General features: G+C 36.7%; 1 protein-coding gene across 2 annotated transcripts in view; it reads left to right on the forward strand.

Annotated features, from left to right (window-relative positions):
* The window catches only part of DNAH1 (dynein axonemal heavy chain 1), a 199,825-nt gene that overhangs the window by 14,113 nt on the left and 163,067 nt on the right, over nucleotides 1–22,645 (forward strand). The window contains exon 1 of one of the 2 annotated variants that reach the window (XM_087924015.1): nucleotides 16,047–16,114. The exons of the other annotated variant lie outside the window; for it this stretch is intronic. The gene's annotated coding sequence lies outside the window, so the exon portion shown is untranslated. Of the gene's footprint in view, nucleotides 1–16,046; nucleotides 16,115–22,645 lie in introns of those variants that run through there. 2 annotated transcript variants of the gene reach the window in all.

A 22,645-nucleotide genomic window follows, 5' to 3' on the forward strand; every position in this document is an offset into this window, starting at 1 on the left:
ACACCTTAATCCAATTAAAAAGTCTCAGGTATAAAAGGATGCATAACAAAAAAAGGAAAGGCACAAAAAAAAAAAAATACCAATATGGAAGGTAAATTGAAAAAAAAATACAAGGGAGGGAGAGAGAAAAAAAGAAAAGAGACTACTCCCTTAAAAAAAAAAAGGAAGGAAATCATTAATACTAAAGCTTTTCCTTTAAAATAAAATGCAAATGTAAAAATTAGACATCAAAAACAAAAAGAAAGACAAAAACAAGCTCCAAAAGGCCAAAGATCCAAATAGCTATTACAAAAAGTAAGCTAGTAAGGAGGGGGTTTGTTAAAGTAAGAAATAGCCCAGCTTAAAAAAAGTAAAAAAGAGCACACTGCACCTTGTTTGGTTATCCAAGGCTTTTGTTAAAATTTATAACTCTCTTCTCCAGAGTCTTATCACCTTTTTTTTCTATAAACTTCAACACCAGACTGCAGTTATTGATAGAAACCCAGAAGAGCACCTGCAATAATACTCTCCCATGCTCTTCCCTCTATCGTATCAAACAGGCAATGTCCTTGAAAAGAAGTCTCAGTTCTTTCTCTGCTTTGTCTGGTCAAGAAAAAAAAATGTTTCCAAGCCTCTAGTTGGCAGTGTTACAAAGTTTTTTCTGCTTTCACTTTCGCCCTCTTTTCCAAACAAGATATAATAAAAATTAATTAAAAAGGGAAAAAGATATTAAAAAAGATGACTAGAAGGGAGTCTCTAGCCTAAAATATTATTAAGTCGAAAAGGAAAGAAAGAATAGGTGGAAGAAAAAAAAAACAGTCTAGTTTCAAAATCTAAAATCATGTGTAAAAAATCCAGCAATGAGAAAAAATAAATAAATAAAAATATTACTTTGACTTCCTGTTTAAAATCGCCGCTTAATCATTTCTGTCAAAACTTTTACAGATTCTTTCTTTTCCTTAGGGTGTCCTTTCAAATTTTAAAATAAAGAAAAAATCCTCACCAAACTGGCACACTTTCTCTTTCCGTTCTCTTTCGTTTCAGAGCTATCCCAACTTCAGCAGCTTTAATGGCTGCCTCTTTGCCACTGGCAAAAAGAGCTTCTCCTGGATCTACCAGGGATTTTGCGGTGTCCCTGGGATCAACAGGATGCGCTCTTTACATTCACCATCTCTTTGGGATGATTTAGATCCATTCGGACCATCCAGGAGCAAAGATATCGGCAGCGATCTCAGACCTCCAAGATCACATGCCGTATCGTCGTGACGCCAGCTCCGCCCTCTCCTGGTAGTGGAAATTTTGAGTAGTTCGGAGAACCAGCAAATACCCCCTTTGACTAGAGATTTTACAGTATCCTTCTCCTGCCACGCCCACCAAGCCACAGCCACCAGTAGTAAAAAATTTTGAATTCCACCACTGGTCAGCATAATATTGCCCCAAACAATCTGGGTTCTCATTTGACTGATCTTGGAAGGATAGAAGGCTGAGTCAACCTTGAGCTTGGTGGGATTTGAACTGCCAATTTGCAGGCAGCTGATAGTCAGCAGAAGTGGCCTGCAGTACAGCACTCTAACCACTGTGCCACCACAGCCAGTACAAATATTAAAAGATGTAAATACTGTAATATGAAATATAAGCACTAGCTAATGTATAGCACGGTTGCAGTTATAACTAGATACAAAATCAACAAACCAGAAAACAGGCCAAATTAGAAAATCAGATTAGAAACTAACATGAGCATGCTAAGATCAAATGAAAGCAATTAGAACAGATGAAAGAAAAACTGAAGAACAAGAAAACCACCAAATACCCAATCAAGAATAATCACCTAGAAACAAGAAAAATCAGGGAAGCACTGGAAATAATAAAGCAGCAAATAACAGCTATAATCAAGAAGATCAACATTGATTGATTGATTGATTGATTGATTGATTGATTGATTGATTTGATTTGTCAATCACTTACCAGATACAGGTATAAGAATAAACATAGTTTTGAATACATGAGATGGATACTTATAAGAAAAATAAAAAGAAACAATAGGACAGGGATGGTAGGCACGATTGGTGCTCTTATGCACGCCCCCTACAGGCCTCTTAGGAAGGGGGTGAGGTCAATAGTAGACAATCTAAGATTAAAGTTTGGGGGTTTGGGGAAGAAACCACAGAGTCAGGTAGAGTATTCCAAACATTGACCACTCTGTTGCTGAAGTCATATTTTCTGCAATCAAGTTTGGTGCGGTTAACCTTGAGTTTGTGTCTATTATGTGCTCCTGTATTGTTATGATTGAAGCTGAAGTATTCATTTGCAGGTAGGACATTGCAATGTATGATTTTATATACTATATTTAGATCAGACTGAAGGTGGCGTAGTTCTAGGTTTCCTAGGTCTAGAGTTTCAAGTCTGGTGCCATAAGGTATTCTGCAATGAGTAGAGGAGTAGAGAACTCTTCTTGTGAAATATTTCTGGACTTTCTCAATTGTGTTAATATCAGATACATGATATGGGTTCCAGAGTGATGAGCTGTATTCAAGTATAAGTCTAGCAAATGTTTTGTATGCTCTAGTTATTAGTGTAATATTACCAGAGGAGAAGCTACGTAGGATTAGGTTAAAAACTCTTAATGCCTTTTTGGCTATGTAGTGCAGTGGGCTCTAGTACTTAGATCATTAGAGATCAGTACTCCAAGGTCCTTGACAGAGTTTGGATCATCAACAAGGTCTTGACTATTTAGCTTGTATTTTATTTTCTGATTTTTTTTGCCAGTCTGTAAGACAGAACATTTATTTGTTGAGATTTGAAGTTGCTATTTGATTGGCCATTCTGATACATAGTTAAGGTCTTTTTGGATAGATACGAAGCTCAAATTGCACACTATAGGTAGAATCTCCAATTTCAGTTAAATCATAAATGTTTCTACCTATCCATCAGTGGAGAGACTGTAACACTCTCTACATACACACACACACACACAAATATACACATAAATACATACACAAACAACTTGTAATAACAGCAGAAATGGAGAAAAGGGCAAAGAAGATCAAGAATTAGCATCAGGTAAAAATGGACTGCATGGTTTTTTTGTTAAAACAGCTGACTGGTCTATGCTCATTCATTTCTAAGCAGTTCAAGAACAGACTTCAAGGAGGGGAAATAAATGTGTATGCTGTTCAATTTGTTGGTACAATCAACATGTTCAATATCCAACTTGTATTTTTGTGTTCTACTTTTGCAATACCACTATTCAACATTTTGCTTAATTCAGCATTCATAGCATCTACCTATGTATGTCTAAAAATCTGTTTGAAAGGCACAGTATATTCAAGCACTTTAAGTACTGAATATTCAGTAAGGTACTCAGCACTTTAAACAAGAAGTTGTAGACCTGTTGACTCGGCTGATTCTGGGAATAATTTGTGGCATTCATAATAGATAACAGATAATCAGAGTTGGAAGGGACCCTGTAGGTCATCTAGTCCAACCCCACACCCAAGTGGGAGACCCTACACCATTTCTGACAGATGGCAGTCCAATCTTTTCTTGAAAGTCTCAAGTGATGGCACTCCCACAATTTCTGAGGGCAAGGTGTTCCACTGGTTGATTGTTCTCACTGTCAGAAAGTTCCTCCTTATTTCCAGGTTAAATCTCTCTCCTTGTTCAGTTTCCATCCATTATTCCTTGTCTGGCCTACAGGTGCTTTAGAAAATAGCCTGACCTCTTCCTCTCTGTGGCAGCCCCTCAACTATTGGAAGACTGCTATCATGTCTCCCCTGGTCCTTCTCTTTACTAGACTAGCCAAGCCCAGTTCCTGTAACGGTTCTTCATATGTTTTAGTCTCTAGTCCCCTAATCATCCTGGTTGCTCTTCCCTGTACTTTTTCTAGAGTCTCAACATCTTTTTTGTAATGTGGTGAATAGAACTGGATGCAGTACTCTAGGTGTGGTCTTACTAAGGCTTTATAGGGTGGTATTAGTACCCCCCCTTGATCTTGATTGTATCCCTCTGTTAATACAATTTAGGATTGCATTAGCTTTTTTGGCTGCTGCTGCACACTGCTGGCTCATATTTAGCTGGTTGTCCACTAAGACTCCAAAATCCCTCTCACAGTTACTGCTATTGAGCCTGGTTTCACCCAGTCTATATGTGTACTTTTGGTTTTTCTTGCCTAGGTGTAGGACTTTTCTCTACATTGAATTTCATTTTGTTAGATATGGCCCAGTGTTCTAGTCTGTCAAGATCTATCTTCTTGGGTGTTAGCTATTCTTGCCAGCTTAGTATCATCTGCAAATTTGGAAAGTTCCCCTTCTATTCCCTCATCTAAGTCGTTCATGAAGATATTGAAGAGTACTGGGCCTAAGACGGAACCTTGTGGCACCCCACTACTTACTTCCCTTCATGTAGGCTTAGACCCATTAAGGACTACTTGTTGAGTACAGTTTGCATCCTTTGCTTTTTTTGTCTTTTAGTTATGTTTTTGGTGGGTTGAGCTATAGTTTCTTTTTGTGTGAATAAGGTTCACATGGTCTCCTTTCTGAAGAATATGATAAGTAAAAGTAACTTTCAGTCAAGTAACCATTGAAGATCTAGATCACTTTGGATAAGTATACAAAATAATCAACCACAAATTCCAAATGAATTTGTGGAGTAACTGAAGCATATGTGTTGTAGGTGAGTGAGGCTGACCATAGGCAAAAATTAAAATAAATAAAATAAACGTCGGCAATAACTTAACTCTGCTTGCAAATTCAATAATATCATCATCACCGTCATTTTAGCCATTGTCTATCCACTGCACGAAGAAGGCCTCTTTCACCTGTTTCCAGTCAATACGGTCCTGAGCTTGCTTTTGCCAATTGGGCCCACAATACTTGCTGATGTCGTCATTGATTCACCTTACTTTAGGTGTGGGCACTTTTATCAAGTGGGAACCATTCTATGACTGCCTTGGTCACCTGCCATCAGTTCTTCTTGGTATGTGACCAGCCCATTTCCATTTCCATTCTTTTACTCTTTTGATGGTATCCTATATTTTCATTCATTCTCTAATCCATGCGCAGGTCTTTTTATCTTGTCTTATAATGCTAAGGATGTATCTTTCTGTAGCTCTTTGAGCCACTTGTAAGTTTTTTTTTTATTGATTGTGAGGTTAGTATCCATGTTTTGCCAGCATATGTAAGAGTAGGTAGCACACACTATTGAAAACTTTTCAAGCATAGGGGGAGGCTGTTCTTGAAAATTGTGCTTAGTTTGCCAAATGCCTGCCAACCACATTTAACAAACCGATCAATTTCTTTTATTGTATCACCTTCCACTGAGATCTGTTGGCCAGGGTATATGTACTGGTTTACTATGCCTAGTTCTTTTCCAAATATATACTTTTTCTTTCTTTGGTGAATTTAATATACTTTGCTGTAAAGTTCTGACCAGTCCCAGAATGTCTAGTTAGCATCCATGAACACAACTTCTTTTTCTTTGGAATCCAAAACATGAATTCATTATCTTCACTTTCTATTGTCTTTTTATCCCCTACAGACTTTTCTCCTTTATATGATTGTTCATGTTCTTATTTTTCTCACAACAGCAAAACACTGTTAGGTGAATTGGGCTGAGAGAGAGTGACTGACCTGAGGTCACCCAGTTGGCTTTCATGGCTAAGGTGGGACTAGAATTCATGGTCTCGCAGCTTCTAGTCTGGTGCCTTAACCACCAGATCAAACTGGCTTGCTGATGAACATACATAATTAAATCTCTATAGAAAGGCTATCATTGCAGCCATTAGGTGACTTTCTTCTTGAATACTTTCATAGAATTTATCATGGTAACCACTACATTATATGTATCAAATCTATTGCAATTATGTGCTTCTGTTTTGTGAAAGTATTTTCTCACTTCTTCATATTATATCATATCTGCTGCTTTAGCGCCTTAGCTGACTCCCTAAATGCATTGACATATGTATCTACAGAAACTTTAGAAGCCTATAGGCTATGTCCAGCTTTTAATTGTTTCAACACAATGCTTATGCATGGAGGGAAGCATCTTTAGCTTATGGGAAAACGTATGCTTTTCTCCTGGTAAATTTGAAGAAGAAACCACAATTGAAGCAGAGCTCCCAAGCAGTGCAGTCAGAACATCTTCCTTGTCAGACTTGATAGCAAATTTATAGCATGCAAAGATGTCCATCAACATGTTTATGTCATCTGGATGTTTTTAATGACTTTGTCAGTCAGTCATGTTTCTTTTTAAATTATGTATTCTTTTAAATAATATAAACCTCCAGAGTTTTTTTAAATTCAAATTGCCTCAAAATCCAATAAATAAATAAATATTAAAAGGGGATGAAGAAAATAAAGCTAGCCATGCTTATATAATACTCCAGGATATTACTTAACAATTGTTGTTTTCTTAATAGGTTCTTTATTCAAACTCTTGATTATGTAATTGTTTTAGATATGCTTTTCCTTTCAGTCTATCTTTGTATACTTTTCCCAAGTCTTTTCTCCTTTTGTCTGCCACACAGTCCTATGAGAATGTAATATTGTCTACAGAACTAAAAGGAAACAGGCATAAAAATGTACTATTAAAGCATTCATGTCATATTTATGCCCATTTTTGGTTTATAGGTTTATTCTAACATAAATACTCCTGACTCATTTGCAAGTAACCACACTAGCTGCTTCTCTAACCTTCACTGCTCAGCAAAGAACAGGAGCAATCTTGTCAGCCCCACAAGATAGACCAGACTAAAAAAGAAGTGCCGTATAGGTTAAAGGTAAAGGTTGCCCTCACACATCCATGCTAGTTGTTTCTGGCTCTAGGGGGCAGTGCTCAGCTCTGTTACAAAGCCGAAGAGCCAGTGCTGTCCAAAGATGTCTCCATGATCATGTGGCCAGCATGACTAAACGCCAAAGGAGCGTGGAATGCTGTTACCTTCCCACCGAAGTGGTCCCTATTTTTCTACTTGCAATTTTCCATGCTTTCGAACTGCTAGGTTGGCAGAAGCTGGGACAAGTAACAGGAGCTCACTCCATTATGCAGTGCTGGGGATTTGAACTGCCAACTTTTCTGATCGATAAGCTCAGTGTTTTAGCCACTGAGCCACCACGTCCCTTCCACATAGTTAGGACTATACTAACAGAATCTTGCAAGGCTGAATGTGTCTCCCTCTCCCCCTCCCCACACACATTTTAACTTCATGTGAATTAGGGGCTTTTTTTCAAATTAGTTTCTTAGAAGAGGCTTACACATCACTTATCTGGCTGTTGCCTTAGTAGCAGGGGTGGGATTCTACCAGTTCGCACCTATTTGCTAGAACCAGTAGTTAACATTCTAAGCAGTTTGGAGAACCGGTTGTTAAAAGAAATTACTGGCCTAATCCTGTAAGGAAGGCAGGAAGGAAACATTCTGGTGTTGCTTACAGAAACTGTCTCTCTGTTAACCCTTATTACATTCTTGGCAGGACTAGACTTCTTGTCTCAGGAACTTCTCTGGAGTTTTTTCCCCCCTCCTTTGCTGGTACTTTGTTTGTGTGGAGTCACCATCCAAAGTTACAATGGCAATGAAAAAAGTGACATGACCATTTCTCACACTTACGACTGTTGCATCCCTACAGTCACGAGAGGCCGGGCGAGGAGATGCATGCCTTGATGTGAGTGATATTGAGTTGGCCACACCCAGCCAATAACATGACCACCAAACCATGTCCACCCAGTTACATGACCACCAAGCCATGCCCACACTTAAGCCACGCCCACACTTAAGCCATGCCCACAGAACCGGTTGTTAAAAATGTGAATCCCATGCCTGCTTAGTAGTGGCTCTTCCTCTCATCCTTCAAATATATTTCCTATGCCCTCTACAAATCTAGCTTTTCTTAAAAGCCATAAATCGTGTATAACAACATTGTTATAGTGCTCAATTTTTTTTTACACAACACAGTGGTAATTTGATAGGCAGAAAAGTGTGGAAGGGATTGCAACAGTAACAACTTGGGTCTTGTTGCACCATCTAGTTTTTTAGACATCAGCTCCTAATACAATCTATACCCGTCATGGCTGTATCTTCCATCTTTGAAAACTAAAAGGGGGTGATCAAATTCAAAACCAGCTCAAACTCTTTTTTATACTTTCCATATGCTTTACCACTACTAGTGGTAGTAGGAGGCACTTGAAATCATTCTGAAACTGATGTGAAAAGCAGAGTCCAAACCAAGTACAATCAGCATTGTATATCATACTAGTATATAAATAAAATCTATAAAATATTTCATCTGTATGTTTAAAGGCAAGATTTTGGAAAAGATGTACAAAAACAATGCGCTGTGTTTTTCAGGATTTGAACTTCAAGGCACAAAGTGCCTTTTCTAAAGTCAGACACATTTTGCTTATTCCTGAGAAAAGCAAAGGATGCATTAAGGATGCATTAGCAAACAAAAACACCAATTTGTTGCTGTCCTTTAACCTTTTTAGTTACTCACAACTGAATCTAAAAAAATTTTCTTTCCTTGCAATAACAATTGAGTCATTTTGAACCTCATTAAACAATTTATAGTTTTTATACTTAGTTGAAATATTACATCAAAGAAAAACCAATAGATCAAAAGCTTGTGCCAGTGAATAGGAAGAATATAGCATGGCGATGTTTAATGTTTCCAGTGTGGATTCTGGCTTTGACTAAGAAACTTAAATTGTAGTTATTTATTGTAGCACTTATTGAGGTTTATGTTGTATCAGCATTTCCACATTTCATTTTATCTTAGTATTATTAAACAATGCTAATATAGAATATTCTATGCATATCCAGAACATGAATTTTAAGATATTGTGGAGCTGATGGTGTATCTTGATAATGCACTCAGCAACAGGATCGATGAGCTAGTATGGGGTATTAGTTAGGATATCAGATTTTGTGACATTTTATATTTGTTATTAATCATTACATAGTAGTATATGATACATATTAATAAACCAGTGACTATTGATAAAATATAACTATATATTGATAATATATACTTTTTCTTAGTTTGTTAGGGAAGCTTTTGTAACTAATCTTTTCTTTTTTTTTCTTTAAATTTAAAGATTCTTTTGTTAGTTATGTGGGAGGTTTGTGGTATATTTAGATGTTTGGCCAACCAAGGGGAATAATATGAACATAAAATTTAATAACCATCAGTCAAGGCAGCTTTAGTTTGAACAGCTTACATCCTGCAATGATAACTTTACCACATTAAGCTATAATATCTGGCTATCCCAGGACTTCAGGAAGGACTTGATAGCTGGATAAAAATCCAGCTGGATGGGTCGGATAGGATGGTAAGGGTGTGTGAAAGAAGGATTCTATTTCTATGCATCCTTCCATTCCTTCCATCCTACACCATCTTATCAGAACCCATCCTTCCATCCCCCTCACACCATCCAGTCTCAACTGTCAGTATTATCCATCTCCCCACCATTATTCTTGGATGAGAAGTGAAACATTTTCTTCTTTCTCAAGGGAAAAAAAACAATCTAGTTGCCTTTTGAAAAAAGCACCTTTGAGATATTTGTTCATTTATTTCAACAATATACTGTATTTATCTCTTGACTATTAATTAATAAGGTCAGTAATATTGCATGTTTTTCAAGAGTATAAACATCCAGGCATTTGGGTTTGAAAAACAACTTGACTTATTATTTTAAAACTTTGCTCTTCTCCCACATTATTGTAGGTTTAATTCTAAGGGAATGAAAGAATCAAACAAGACATTGCAAGTTTAGATTGAGTATAAAACATGTGTCTTGTTTAGTGTTTTATAGATTCCTATATTTTGGTTTCCAGATCTATGAAGTATATTGCAAATCCTTGGGGAATATAGAATATCTGTGTGGTATATAATCTGTTTTCACCCTAGTTGCTGACAGGGAAATGATAATTTTTCTTTCTCTTCCTTTTCTTAAAGTAAGAGAGCTAGTTGGCAAATTCAAAACTTCGTTCCTTGGCAAGAGGAAACACTGGCCTAGAATTTTAGAAGCATAACAACTAAATTTTATAGAGATCCAAAACTAATGTTTAGTACAATAACACCCCATTAACTGGCTGAAAGCTCAGCATCTTATACCCTTTTATAACAAGAAAGAACCAACAATTAGTTAGTCATCCATTCTATAGAAAGTGGGGGGAACAATTAGTTCTTAAGATGATTCCCCACTATTGAGAGAGATTATTACTCACCAGTCCATGACTGGGAAAACTTAACCCGCATACAATTTCTGCTTCCCATTTTGTCCTATCTCTATTATGTCTCTCCAAGTCACTGGCAAATGAATTTATAGTTGTAAAAAATAAACATGGGTGGTTCCTCCTATGCATCTGACAAATGGACAGATTTTATCAGGATACTGAGGAGGAATTTGTTTTGATGAATAGATTTTTATGAGCTGACAGAATTTCAGTGCCAGGGGTTGTATCAGATGCACAGCAGCAAAACATTCAAGTTCATAGTTTTTTCTGGCTTCCTCCATACAGCTGGCCTTGAATGGCATATGTTGTTTCCGTTCCAGGCAGAACTACTTACCAGTCAACTACCGTGTATTTCTTGTTGTTTCCTTTCTCACTGCGGGTGTCACTTTAGAGCAGTTTATTCTGAATATAAACATATACACGACATGTACATTTAAAGCATAAAATAAGGCAAGATTGTCATCACCAGTGAATCAGATTTATATGTGTTTGCTAATGGAAGTCTTGATTCTAACCTTTAATAGAATTCATAGGACCAAGAGCGACTCTTTTCTGTTCTCCACTCCTTGAAGCCTTTTGTCATCTAAAAGCTTGTTTGATTTCAGAGCCGGGTTCAAATAAAACAAAGCAGTGGAATGCAGACAAAAGCAGTTTTGCTACTTTTTACTGGCCAAGTAATTAATATAGCTAAAACAAAGAGCATGTCTTTAGCAAACACACACAAGTCTGATTTGCCCAATCTACTGGGATAATATTCAGTTATAGGCAGAAAATGTTTAATAGCACTGAATGTACAGGGAATAAAAAGATATGGAGGTGCTATTAATGAGAGTAGTCCAGTGAGACAAAAATTGTGTGTTTCCAAGTTGGCTACATTTCTCAGTAAATATTCACCGCATTTAGCATCAGAGACTAAATAGACATAGTTTTATAAAAGCAGCTAATGCTGATAGAATAGATTGGAAGGAAGAAAAAAATTGAATTTGAAAAGGATTTGTGATTCCTTTATGGATTTTTTTTTTCATACAAATCGAATTGTCATGCAAGTTGTTCATGAAGAAGGGTATAGATGGTACTTATGTCCCTTGAGCATCCTTCTCAGTAGAACAGGCATAAAGCTTAAGTTTTCAGAGATGAAGAGTTAGTGCAGTTTTTTTGGCCTTTCCTATGACCTCAAGGGAACACTGCTGGCACATCAAGGCAGACACAGTAGGTCAGTTTACATTAATGTTCCATGGTAGCAGTTCAACAGGCATAAAAGAGTCTAATCATGATTCATCAAGAGTCCATGGATCATCTTAGCTGATAACAATCTGTCATGCTGTGTGAAAATAGATATGGACCCAAGATTAAACAGCTCATAAAAACAACATTCTCTGTAGGAAACTCATTCTTCAAGGATTTAACTTTTAGTAGCAAAAGAAAACAAGCTGAAGCAAAAGAGTAAATGAAGATAATGGGGAAGTCTTTAGAGAAAGAAATAGATGTGATATTCTGTTTCATTAAACAATTCATCTTATTAATAAAGCACTTATTGATTACATTTGTATTCAGGGGTGGGGTGATACCGGTTCGGTGTCTGCTGCTCTGCTTGCCCAGCTGCCCGGCTGGGCTCTTGGCTGTCCTTTATTTCCTGCTTTTTCAACCTCAGCTGCTTTGCGCAGCACAGCTGGGGTTGGAAAAGCAGGAAAGAAGAGGATTTTCCAATGCTGCGCATCCACGTGCAATGCTTGTCGGCTGTCCGGATGGCACAGGTGAGGTTTTTAGGAAATGGTCTACACACACGCACAAAACGCACTCTCACCAGGGGTGGGATTTTACCTGCCGGAGAACTGGCAAATCGTGCCACTGGCTGGCCCGCCCTGCCCACTCACTTTTTACCTGGCATGGGCGCCATCAAACTTGCCTGCTAAGTTGCTATTTTTCCTTTTTTTTCCCCCAACCATCAGTTGTTCTGCTATGTTGGGAGATTTAGATTTCTTGCTTTCTAGCTAATCTAAAAACAGAGCTGAACCTTCTAGGACTGAAGCTTCTATTATTCAGGGCAGACTCAGGTAGCAGATGGCAGAAACACAGATCTCTAAGTGATTCTGTGATTCTGTGAGCAACTCAATCTGCCTGCCTGCTCTGTCTGATTTTGGGTAACAGTTGCCCTTTTTAAATAAAAAAAAATCAATATTTACATAAATATTTATAATATTTACATACAAGCCATGCCCAGCCAGTTACATGACCACCAAGCCACACCCACAAATTAGGCTACACCCACAGAACTGGTTGTTAAGAAATTTGAATCCCACCCCTGCTTATATTCCATGTTCACAGGAAACTTCTAGCAGTCAAGGGCTAGTATAGTTGATACCTCCTTAGAGATGCCACAGCATCAGATACTTTTTTTATTCTGATTTGAATAGATTTGTGAGTATCCCACAATATTACAACATTTATTATTCCCTTATTATTCATTCATGAATTAATTTTTTACATTGCCTGACTCCAGTGACTTTGGAAAGTGGTGACAATCTTTTTGCCCATGACACTTGTATGAAAAATTTCTCCAAACATTTAATAATGGAGATCAGAAACACTAAGGTACAAATTGTTTATTAATGGTACTAGTGGGAGCTAAGGCTAACCTAAAGAAAGGCAGGCACAAAAGAGGGGCAACAGTAGGAGGAGACCCAGGAAAGTTCTTGGAAAGAATCTGAGAATATTTGTAGGATAATGGCAAATTGGGCCAAATTTTATCTGGATCATAGTCTTAACTATTAATAAATGAACCCACTAAGTGAGCCATGCTGAGCCACTTCCACTTGTGCTTTTAAGAAGGTTAAAATGTCCATAGCAAATCTGAAATGGAAGGAGGATTTGATAGTGTCTCTGCAAGGCTTCCAGGGATGGAATAAGGTTTGCTGGTTCAAATGCTTTTATGAAGTCGTCTAGAGGAAGGATGATGTTGAGGTTGTTATGATTGCCTCACTCACCAGGGACAGTAGTGTACAGGCTACTGCCAAGAATAAGGGCAGTGGGATCACCTGCGTGCTTTAAACATAGGCAATAGCCTAAAAGGCCATCTGGTACACTTGAGTGAATTTTTGAAGTGCTGTCCTCATACACATTTGAGTTTGTTCCACGAGCTAGGATGTCATAATGTACCAGCATAGTATATGTGAGGATCCAAGCAGTGTTGCCTTTTGCAAGTGACTGGTGGAAATTTTGTCAGTCACCTCGAAGAAAGGAGGTGAACCAGAACAAGACTGTGTCACCCATCAAAATTCCCTATTGGTCAAAAAGGATACCATGGTCAATGGTATCGAAAGCCATGAGAGGATAAAAAGGGCAAGGATGGATGCACAATCTCCCTCCCACTCCTCCTAGAGATCATACAAGAGGGCAATTTTGTTGTGTATCAGGGCCTGAATCCTGACTGAAAAGGGTCCAGATAATGTACTTCATCCAGGATCCTCTGGAGTAGCAGAGCCATCACCTTCTCAACCACAAAAAAAAGGCAGGAAACTGTATAAAAATTGTCCAGAATGGTGAAGTCCAGGAATGACTTCAAGGGAACAATCAGCCTCTCTTACCATCTACAAAACCATAACTCATACCATCAAAGAAAGCAATATATAGAGAAACCACACAAATCAGTACCAAGAACGATATAATGTCCAGAGACACTCCTACTTTATTGAACACCACCATTTCCTCTGCAGCCAGGACTCTCACGGCTAATCACAATTTTGGATTAGTGAACAGCAGAGGTGGTATTCAGGTTCTGACCAGTTCTGGAGAACCGGTAGTGGAAATTTTGAGTAGTTTGAAGAACCGGCAAATACCACCTCTGACTAGCCCCGCCCCCATCTATTCTCTGCCTCCCGAGTCCCAGCTGATTGGCTGGGTCTTCTTTGGTTGCCCTGCACAGGAGAACGGAGCTGGAAAGCAGGTTAGTGGGGTGGGGAGGAAATGGAATTTTGCAGTAACCTTCCCCCAGGAGTGGGGAGGGAATGGGGATTTTGCAATATCCTTCCCCTGCCACGTCCCACCAAGCTACACCACACCCACCAAGCGACACCCACAGAACCAGTAGTAAAAAAATTTGAATCCCACCACTGGTGAACAGGTCCTTTTAGTCTCATGTTTTCTTTAAGCTGAAATTAGTTCACCAGAGTCTTAGGCAGAAGGGTTTTTCACACCTGTTGAACTTTCTTCATGGCAACTGGATGATTTAAAATTGAGTTATAATTCCTCCCTCCACCTTCTATGTTCTGTAGTGAATGCTAAAAAAAAACCCTGCTATTCTTTTTTTTGTTCATTTTAGAGCTTATCAGCATATTTTTTACATACCTTGTATTTCTAAACCTAATCTGAAGCAGGCATCATGTAGTAAAATATGATTTGCTTTTTAGATGCAAGTTGTTCTGTTTGTAGTCTTGCATACAGGATCAGCACAGTCCACTTTATGTGGATCAGTATATCTTTCAGGCTACATCATTTTTACCTGTACAAAAATAACAAACTTGAAAATTTACCTCTAGTAGACACTCACATTCACCAACACAAAGTTCTGATGGATAATGGAGAATTTCCTAAATAAAATTGCCCTATTTTCTTCACGTATGATTAGATCAGCATTGATATAGCAAATTGTTTTGATATTGGCAGTATTGTCATTAGGCTACAGAGTTGACTTCCAATAGGAACAAAAAGCAGTAATTCACATATCATGCAGGAGTCAGGACTGCCATTTCAAAATGTCTTTTACTTCTCAGCCAGATATCACAGCTTCTATCTATCTGCTTATCCTCTTCACATTTTGATATTTACTCTGCATTAGACTGAATTGATTTTAACAGTAACTGCCAGACTGAATACTGGCCCAGTGAATGGGAAGAAGTTATTCACTCAATCTCTGAATAAACCATTGCTCCAGGCCAATTTTCTAAGCAGGTGGCATGCTTAAAACAGTAATTTAAGCAGAAACATTTAGGAAGAATATGGGCACCTATTTGCATGCAAAAAGTCCTTAGGTCAATCTGAGCTAGGCTCAGAAACCCTTATCTGAATGCTACAGTCAAGGCAATATTAGATGGATCAGTGATTTGATTTAATATCAGGCACCTTCTTCATAGGGTTGAGTCTTAGATAGTGCTTATTCTTAAATGGCCTAAAATATGTATTTTTAGACAGAAGGTTGAAGTGTATTTCCAGTTCTAATTCAGAAAGCAAACATACTTCACTAATACAAGTTTGGGAAACATTTATTTTAAAAATGAAATGGAAAAGGTTTTTTTCTGAGTAATGAGTATGTAGTGAGGGAATGCATAATTGTTTTTTTTAAATTAAATCCATGTTTCTTTCTTCCTGATATTCTTTCCAGTTTCAGAATTTTGTGCTGGGAACAGTATTATTTCCATCCATTATATCTGGTAGTTTAACTTGTGATAATGGATATAGGATGGAATGGGAAGTGTCATAGATTACCTGAGGCATTGCTACAGATGAATGAGATAGTCCCCCCCTCTTGTAATTTTTTTTTTAAATGTTATATTTTCACATTCATTTTGCTATTGTCCTGGTTGATCATTCTTCTGTTCTAGATTATTTATTCAGCAAAGTATAAGAAAAAAATAGAAACAAAGGAAGATGTGATTTCTCATAACAATGGCCTGCCATTTCATGAGTATCCTATCATTTTTCTCCCAGATCTATAAAGGCCTTATTCTTTTCCTTTCTGTAACAGATGAGTGTTCAGAGTTATTTTTCTGAAACATAAAAGAATAGCAATAGAATATATTACCTCTTTTCCAACACAACATTGTAATTTTATTTATTTTTCCTTACATGAAGATAACTTTTAGCCTAAATATGGAACTTGCTGAGCATACATAGAGCAGATTAGCTTGACTCCTCTAAGGTATGTAGATTTTGCTCGTGTTTTTATTTCTTTTTATTGCCTTTTCACCTTCGTAATTATAATACAACATCTGCTCAGTCACTGGTCACCAACCCTTATTTGCTGATGCCATCCCACTATGGCACAACCATTCATGTGTGATAGCTGTATCCAATCGGGAAAGATCTTGCTGCGAGAGGTTAGGTTGGGCATACAAGGAATAGCTCTGGGGGCAAAGTGTTGCAAAACAAAAGGCTGCATTAGCCTCTTGCCAGAACGCTGAAGGCAGCATTTAATTAATACCATCATTTACATAAGCATCTTTATCTAGCTTGGATACTCAGGCTGATAATAATTGCTTGTACTTGTATTTTACTTGGCAGTTGAATAGAAATTGAAATGAAATCACCCAAGGGGTGGGGGAACAGCTATTAGAGAACTAAACAAAAAGAATTCTGCAGTAAGTTTCTTCATTTATTTTAATTGCCAAAGAAGCAGAAATGAAATGTTTCAGTTATGTGATACTGTAAAGACCTTAAACACAAATTTTATTTTAACATCGTACAGTTTATATGGAAAAGCTTATCGGTGCTATTGGAACAATCAATTTGTTTTCTTTTGAATTACAATATTGTTTACTTAAAATATAATTATTATTCATGGTCAATCATTTAATGCATTGTGACATATTGGCATTGAAAGGAGAATCTAATTCTGGTTAGTTGCTATTAAAGCATATTGGATAAACATTTCAGCATTTTAAATAATGTGCTTGTAAGCCTTGTTAACACCTTTTTGTTTATTAGGATACTGCATAGAACAAGGTTGAATTAAACCACACTATGGAATGTACATGCTATATTAATCATACATGTTATTTGTTCAAAATCCATCATTTGTAAATAAACCACAATTAACTTATTAAAATAAACTTACTGTGCTTTATTCTGAAAAATATTCAAAGCCAAAATCTATGTTATAAAGTGAAATAGCTGGGTACATCTTATATGTTAAGCCACACACAAATAAACTACATTCTGCCAAATATATACAAATCTAGTCAACAGGTATTGTATATATGAGCTGTGCCTGTCTTGTTGATACCAATTACTCAACACGTAGCCAATTGTCAAAGATTATGTTGTTTCAGAAACTATTTATCTAAAGAATTTTCTCATTTACAGTATGATGTATTGAAACTTCATCCTTAAATTTGTACATCATCCTTATACGAGGACCATGCTAATCTTTTCTGCAGTAATCTAATACAGTGAATATAGTAGTTAGCAAATAGTAGTTAGCAAATAGTAGTTATAGCAAATATAGTAGTTAGATTGTCTTAAAATTGTATTCAACTTAAGTCATTGACTATGATCAAGTAAATTTTGGTCATCCATCTTCTTTCTCATTTATATTTTTATCCCACTTTTTCTTAGGAATCATATATAGCATTTAATAGACCAAATTATCCCATTCTTTCCTCAATATTTACTAGCCAGCAGATCACTCTCAATGCAAATTGAAGATGTTCAAACACTGGAGGTTTTTATGAAGAGATTGGACAACCATTTGCCTGAAATGATATAGGGTTTCCTGCTTGTGCAGGGGATTGGATTAAAAACCTCCAAAGTCCCTTCCAACTTATTCTGTTAACAGTTGGGCATCATGGTGGAGTGAATGAACAGGAGCTCATATTAGAAGAGAGTTTTGCAAGGGTTAATTGGAGAGGAGAAAAGGAATGGAGTACACCGACCACTTATCTTCAGAAACTAAGCATCTAAGAGAGGTTAACTGATCAAGGAAGCTAAAGCTTCAAGGTCTGTAAAAGTATAGCATAGATATTATCTTTTAGTTCCTAAAGAACAAAAATATAAAGTTACCAACAATATCTATATTATCAAATCAAACATTTATGGTCAATGCACAACTTGTGTACAATGAAATTGAAATTATATGAAGGCAGAAAGATATCAGGGGATAAGATGCTTTCACTGTATTGCATATCATAGTAAGTTGTCTGCTTGATGGACACAAATTGTGAGCTTATGCTCAGTACAGTTATCTTCTAGCTAGCAGTGAACAAGTCCTTTCCCTTGAAACAAAAAAAGTTGAATTGGAGATGCTTTGACAGCCTGAGATGCATGTTGACAAAAACTTCTAGAATGCAATAACTTTGTCACAGTTCCAAGATAGCAGCTCCTTTCCACTCAAGGAGAACAAGGGTCTTGGAGAAGGACCTCTTTTAAAAATAACAAAGCCATTCCTATAGGAAGGACACAGTCATTCAGTGATGAACCCACATTGGTCAGCCCTGTAAGACATGACAGATCAGGAGACTACACAAGTCTGACTGGAACTATATTTTATTGTTATAGATTATAGTAAGAGAACTTTGAAAGCTTGACTGAGTCACATCTATGGTTCTAAAAACTCCTCATACTGTGGTGCTTCACTGGGGAAGAAAGTGAAAGACCTTAAGTTTGCAGGTGATTCATTCATTCAGGATTTGTGATGGGAATATACATTGCAAGGTGACTTGCCCATCTGGTGCAAAAGTTGCAGGTATTGTGAGATGTTTAGAAAAAGTACTGGGCTGTGGTCATATTAGCACCAATTATATAGAGAAATGTAGTTATCAAACCCTGGAAACCAAATTTAGTTTGCTAGATAGCAGATGACATCCAAGATTGCCAAGATGGCATTTGAAAAAAAGCTACTTTTTTGATGAGTAGGGCCAACTAGACAAGCAGAGTTTAGGGATCTCAGCCTTTGGCTAATATAGCAACATCAGGCAGAGGAATACTGTATAGATTGATTGGGCACTGGAGAATATTTTAGCACAAGTGAAACTTATAGAAAAGACATCTACTCAAACTGAAGTTGGAAACATTTCCTGGTGCCAAAAAACTGGCAGAGTAATTTTTAAACGAATTCTTAAGGAAATACTGACAGCTGCTAGACAGCATTTGGTTCAGGACGGTACAGATATTTCATACTATCAGAGACCAGTGCTAGAAGTAGGTTAATGAGTGATTGTGTCAATCGGGAGATGAAAGGGAGATAAAAGGATCCAAACTTTGTCAAGGACCCTGGAGTACTCATCTCAAATGACCGAAGTGCTAAAGCCCACTGTAACTACATAGCCAAAAAGGCATTAAGAGTTGTTAATCTAATTCTACGTAGCTTCTTCTCTGGTTATATTACACTACTAACTAGAGAATACAAAACATTTCCTAGACCAATACTCAAATACAGCTCATCAGTCTGGAACCCACATTATGTATCTGATATTAACACAATTGAGAAAGTCCAGAAATATTTCACAAGAAGAGTTCTCCACTCCTCTACTCATTGCAGAATACCTTATGCCACCAGACTTGAAACTCTAGACCTAGAAAACCTAGAACTATGCCGCCTTCAGTCTGATCTAAATATAGTATATAAAATCATACATTGCAATGTCCTACCTGCAAATGAATACTTCAGCTTTAATCAAAGCAATACAAGAGCACACAATAGATACAAATTCAAGGTTAACCGCACCAAACTTGACTGCAGAAAATACGACTTCAGCATGAGATTGGTCAATGTTTGGAATACTCTACCTGACTCTGTGGTTTCTTCCCCAAACCCCTAAAACTTTAACCTTAGACTGTCTACTATTGATCTCACCCCCTTCCTAAGAGGCCTGTATAAGCGCACCAATCGTGCTTACCGTCCCTGTCCTATTGTTTCTTTTTATTTTTCTTATAAGTATCCATCTCATGTATTCAAAACTACGTTTATTCTTACACCTGTATCTTGTAAGTGATTGACAAATCAAATAAATGTTAAAAAATGCTGTGAAAAAGGTTCATGCTAAAATGTGAAAAATATGTGACATACTGGTATTTGTGTGTTAGTGCTACCAGCTTGTAAATTGGATTTTGAACAAAATAGGTATAGTGAGTATAACTGAAACTTGCTGGAGTGGGGAAAATTAATGGGCTATAGTCATTCCTAGATGCAAGCTTTATAGTGAAGACAAAAGTAGGGTTGTTTTGGAAGGTTTTCCTCTTTATATCAAAGAAAATATCTAACTACTAGGAAACAACAAAAAAACCCATATTTGTTCATAAAATCGCAATCTGGTCACAGTGTTCTTTGTAAAATCATACAGTATTAGGCCACAGTATCCATTGGTTCTAAAAGTTCAAATATAAAGCTTCATCCCTCATGTATGTAGGTGCAGTATCATCACGCATATTCAGAAGGGGCAGAATGTGCTCCAGAATATTGTAATGAGAAATTCCCAATGTGACAAGAGCTTTAAAAAGATCTCTTAAATTAAGTGAATGTTGAACCGAATGGTAGATATAAATTAAATTTTAGTATATAATTTTATCAAGGATTTTGATTGCAGTAATAAAAACTAATAGAAATTAAACTTAAAAAAGAATAGTAAGAAAAAAAATGTGAGTAAAAAAGAACAGAAAGGATATTATGAAGAAAAAGAAAAGTACATAGATGATTTCCAATTTTCATTGCAGAAATATAAACAAATTTAGTAATCTTTCACCCCTATAAGGTTACAAATATATCTTCATCCCACATCTCATCCTTTTATAAACAAATCCAATAAACATTTTTTGTCTTCAGCAAAAAGTCGGTAAAGAGTTGCCAGTACTTTGCAAAAAAAAAAAAAAGTGTCATTTTAACTATGACTGAATAAATCAGCTTTATATTCTTTCCTTTTACTTCTAAGTCTTAATCTTTGGTCCATTGAAGTATTGTAGGATTTGGTTTTGTCTTCAGTTCGTCTTTATCCTATTACTCAGACTTCTTCAATCCACTTCTTTAGATCTAATAAGAAAACATTTCATCTGTATTTCCCCTTTAGTCTTTAAAACTTCAGTTTTTTTTGTGTGTGTGTGTATATCCAATAAAGCATACTTTTCTAAATAATTTTCTTGATCTGTCATTTGTAGTTGCACCTTGAGTACTTTCTCTGCCTTGTCAAACAAAATTTGTTCCATATCTGTTATTTTCTCGTTAACATCTTTTGGACATGATCTGTTCATATAAATCAGATATCATTGCTGACACTATTGATAATATAGTTACTAATTTCTGGCTCCATTTTTCAAAGATCTCTATTAATATTTCTGATATAACATTTTGGGTCATTTTGTAAGTCTTAGTTAACCAACACCAAAAGTAGGCTTTTAATCTCCCCCTACCCCTTCTACACAGAATGCTGAAGATTTTTTTTAATGGCAAGACTAGATCTTATCATTTTCATTCAGATCCATGATTCAGTCCCTACCATCTCTATTTTAAAAAGCACAAAGAGTAGAAGCAATTAAAAAGATCTCAGAGGGCTATTAGAAACTGAGCTAGGCAAAATAGAAAGTGGTAGAATATATTAGAATAGGCAATATTGTGTCGTAGGTCAGAAGAATTTAAATTTTGAAAGCAACCATGGGCAGTCCTACATAATGGCTAGTGCAGAACATCTTCTCATAAAAAATAGCTGCCACAATCATAAAATGCTTAATTACTGAAAACTATCATTGGGGCAAATCTCTTAAGACATAGTTTTTTAACTACATGTTTTTATGAATGATGACTGAAATGAAAGAAGGCTGTCACGTAGACTATAAGAATAATTGTAGATAAAGCCTAGCTCATGCTTAATTTCTAGGAAATGTCCATGCTATTTCCTTGGCAGTATTATAGGAGTGGTTTGTCATTACTTTTTCCAGGACTTCCTTTTTTTCTTTATTTCTTCATTATTATTTATTACACATTTATATATGCATTTTTCTTGTTACTTTCCAGGCTAATCTTCATCCCTGGCATTTCTCATCCAAGAAGCTTCTTCAGCTCTGACTGGATAGTTTGGAATTGAAAGATTTATATTCCTTGCAGACAGCTGGTCACTTGCATTCTTTTAGAGTTGTTGAGGCCACTTCGGGGTTTATTTGTGTCCCCAGAGTCACCTGAGTAGTACAAATGGGTGTGGAGCCTTTTTGGAACTGCTGAAAGGACTATGTTGTAGATTGGAGATAGATGATGTCATGTCTATCCATCCACCTTTGGGATGATCAGGTTTGACTCTTCGTCCTTTTTGAGGTTAGCCTAATGTTAGGAATATAAGTCACCTAACAGTGATTTGGGTTGGACAATATATAAACCAGGATAGACATTTTAATACTGTCTCTTTAAGAGCAATTAGGTGTGGTTTCTCAAACGGCCATAAGATGGAGCCAGAAACCTGGTTTGTCTTAGTCTTAATCTCAGAAGAAAGGGTGAGTGTATTTCTGTTTCTTTCTGTTGGAGAGTTTTGCCGTTTCTTCTAATTGACTGCTATTCATGGATTTGATGTAAGTCTGATATACTGGACTTTGTTATTGGATTATCCCTGAGTTGAAAACTGACTGATCTTACCTGTGTATGATTTTGGGCTGCCTATTTTGAACTTTGCTTAAACTTTCTGGAAGTAAAAACTTACATTTACTGTACAGTGTATCTGTGTACTGTGTGTGTATTATTCAAACACTACTCTCAAAT

This window comes from Pseudonaja textilis, chromosome 2 (assembly GCF_049901715.1).
Source record: "Pseudonaja textilis isolate UNSWEBS1 chromosome 2, rPseTex1.2, whole genome shotgun sequence".
Taxonomy (NCBI): domain Eukaryota; kingdom Metazoa; phylum Chordata; class Lepidosauria; order Squamata; family Elapidae; genus Pseudonaja; species Pseudonaja textilis.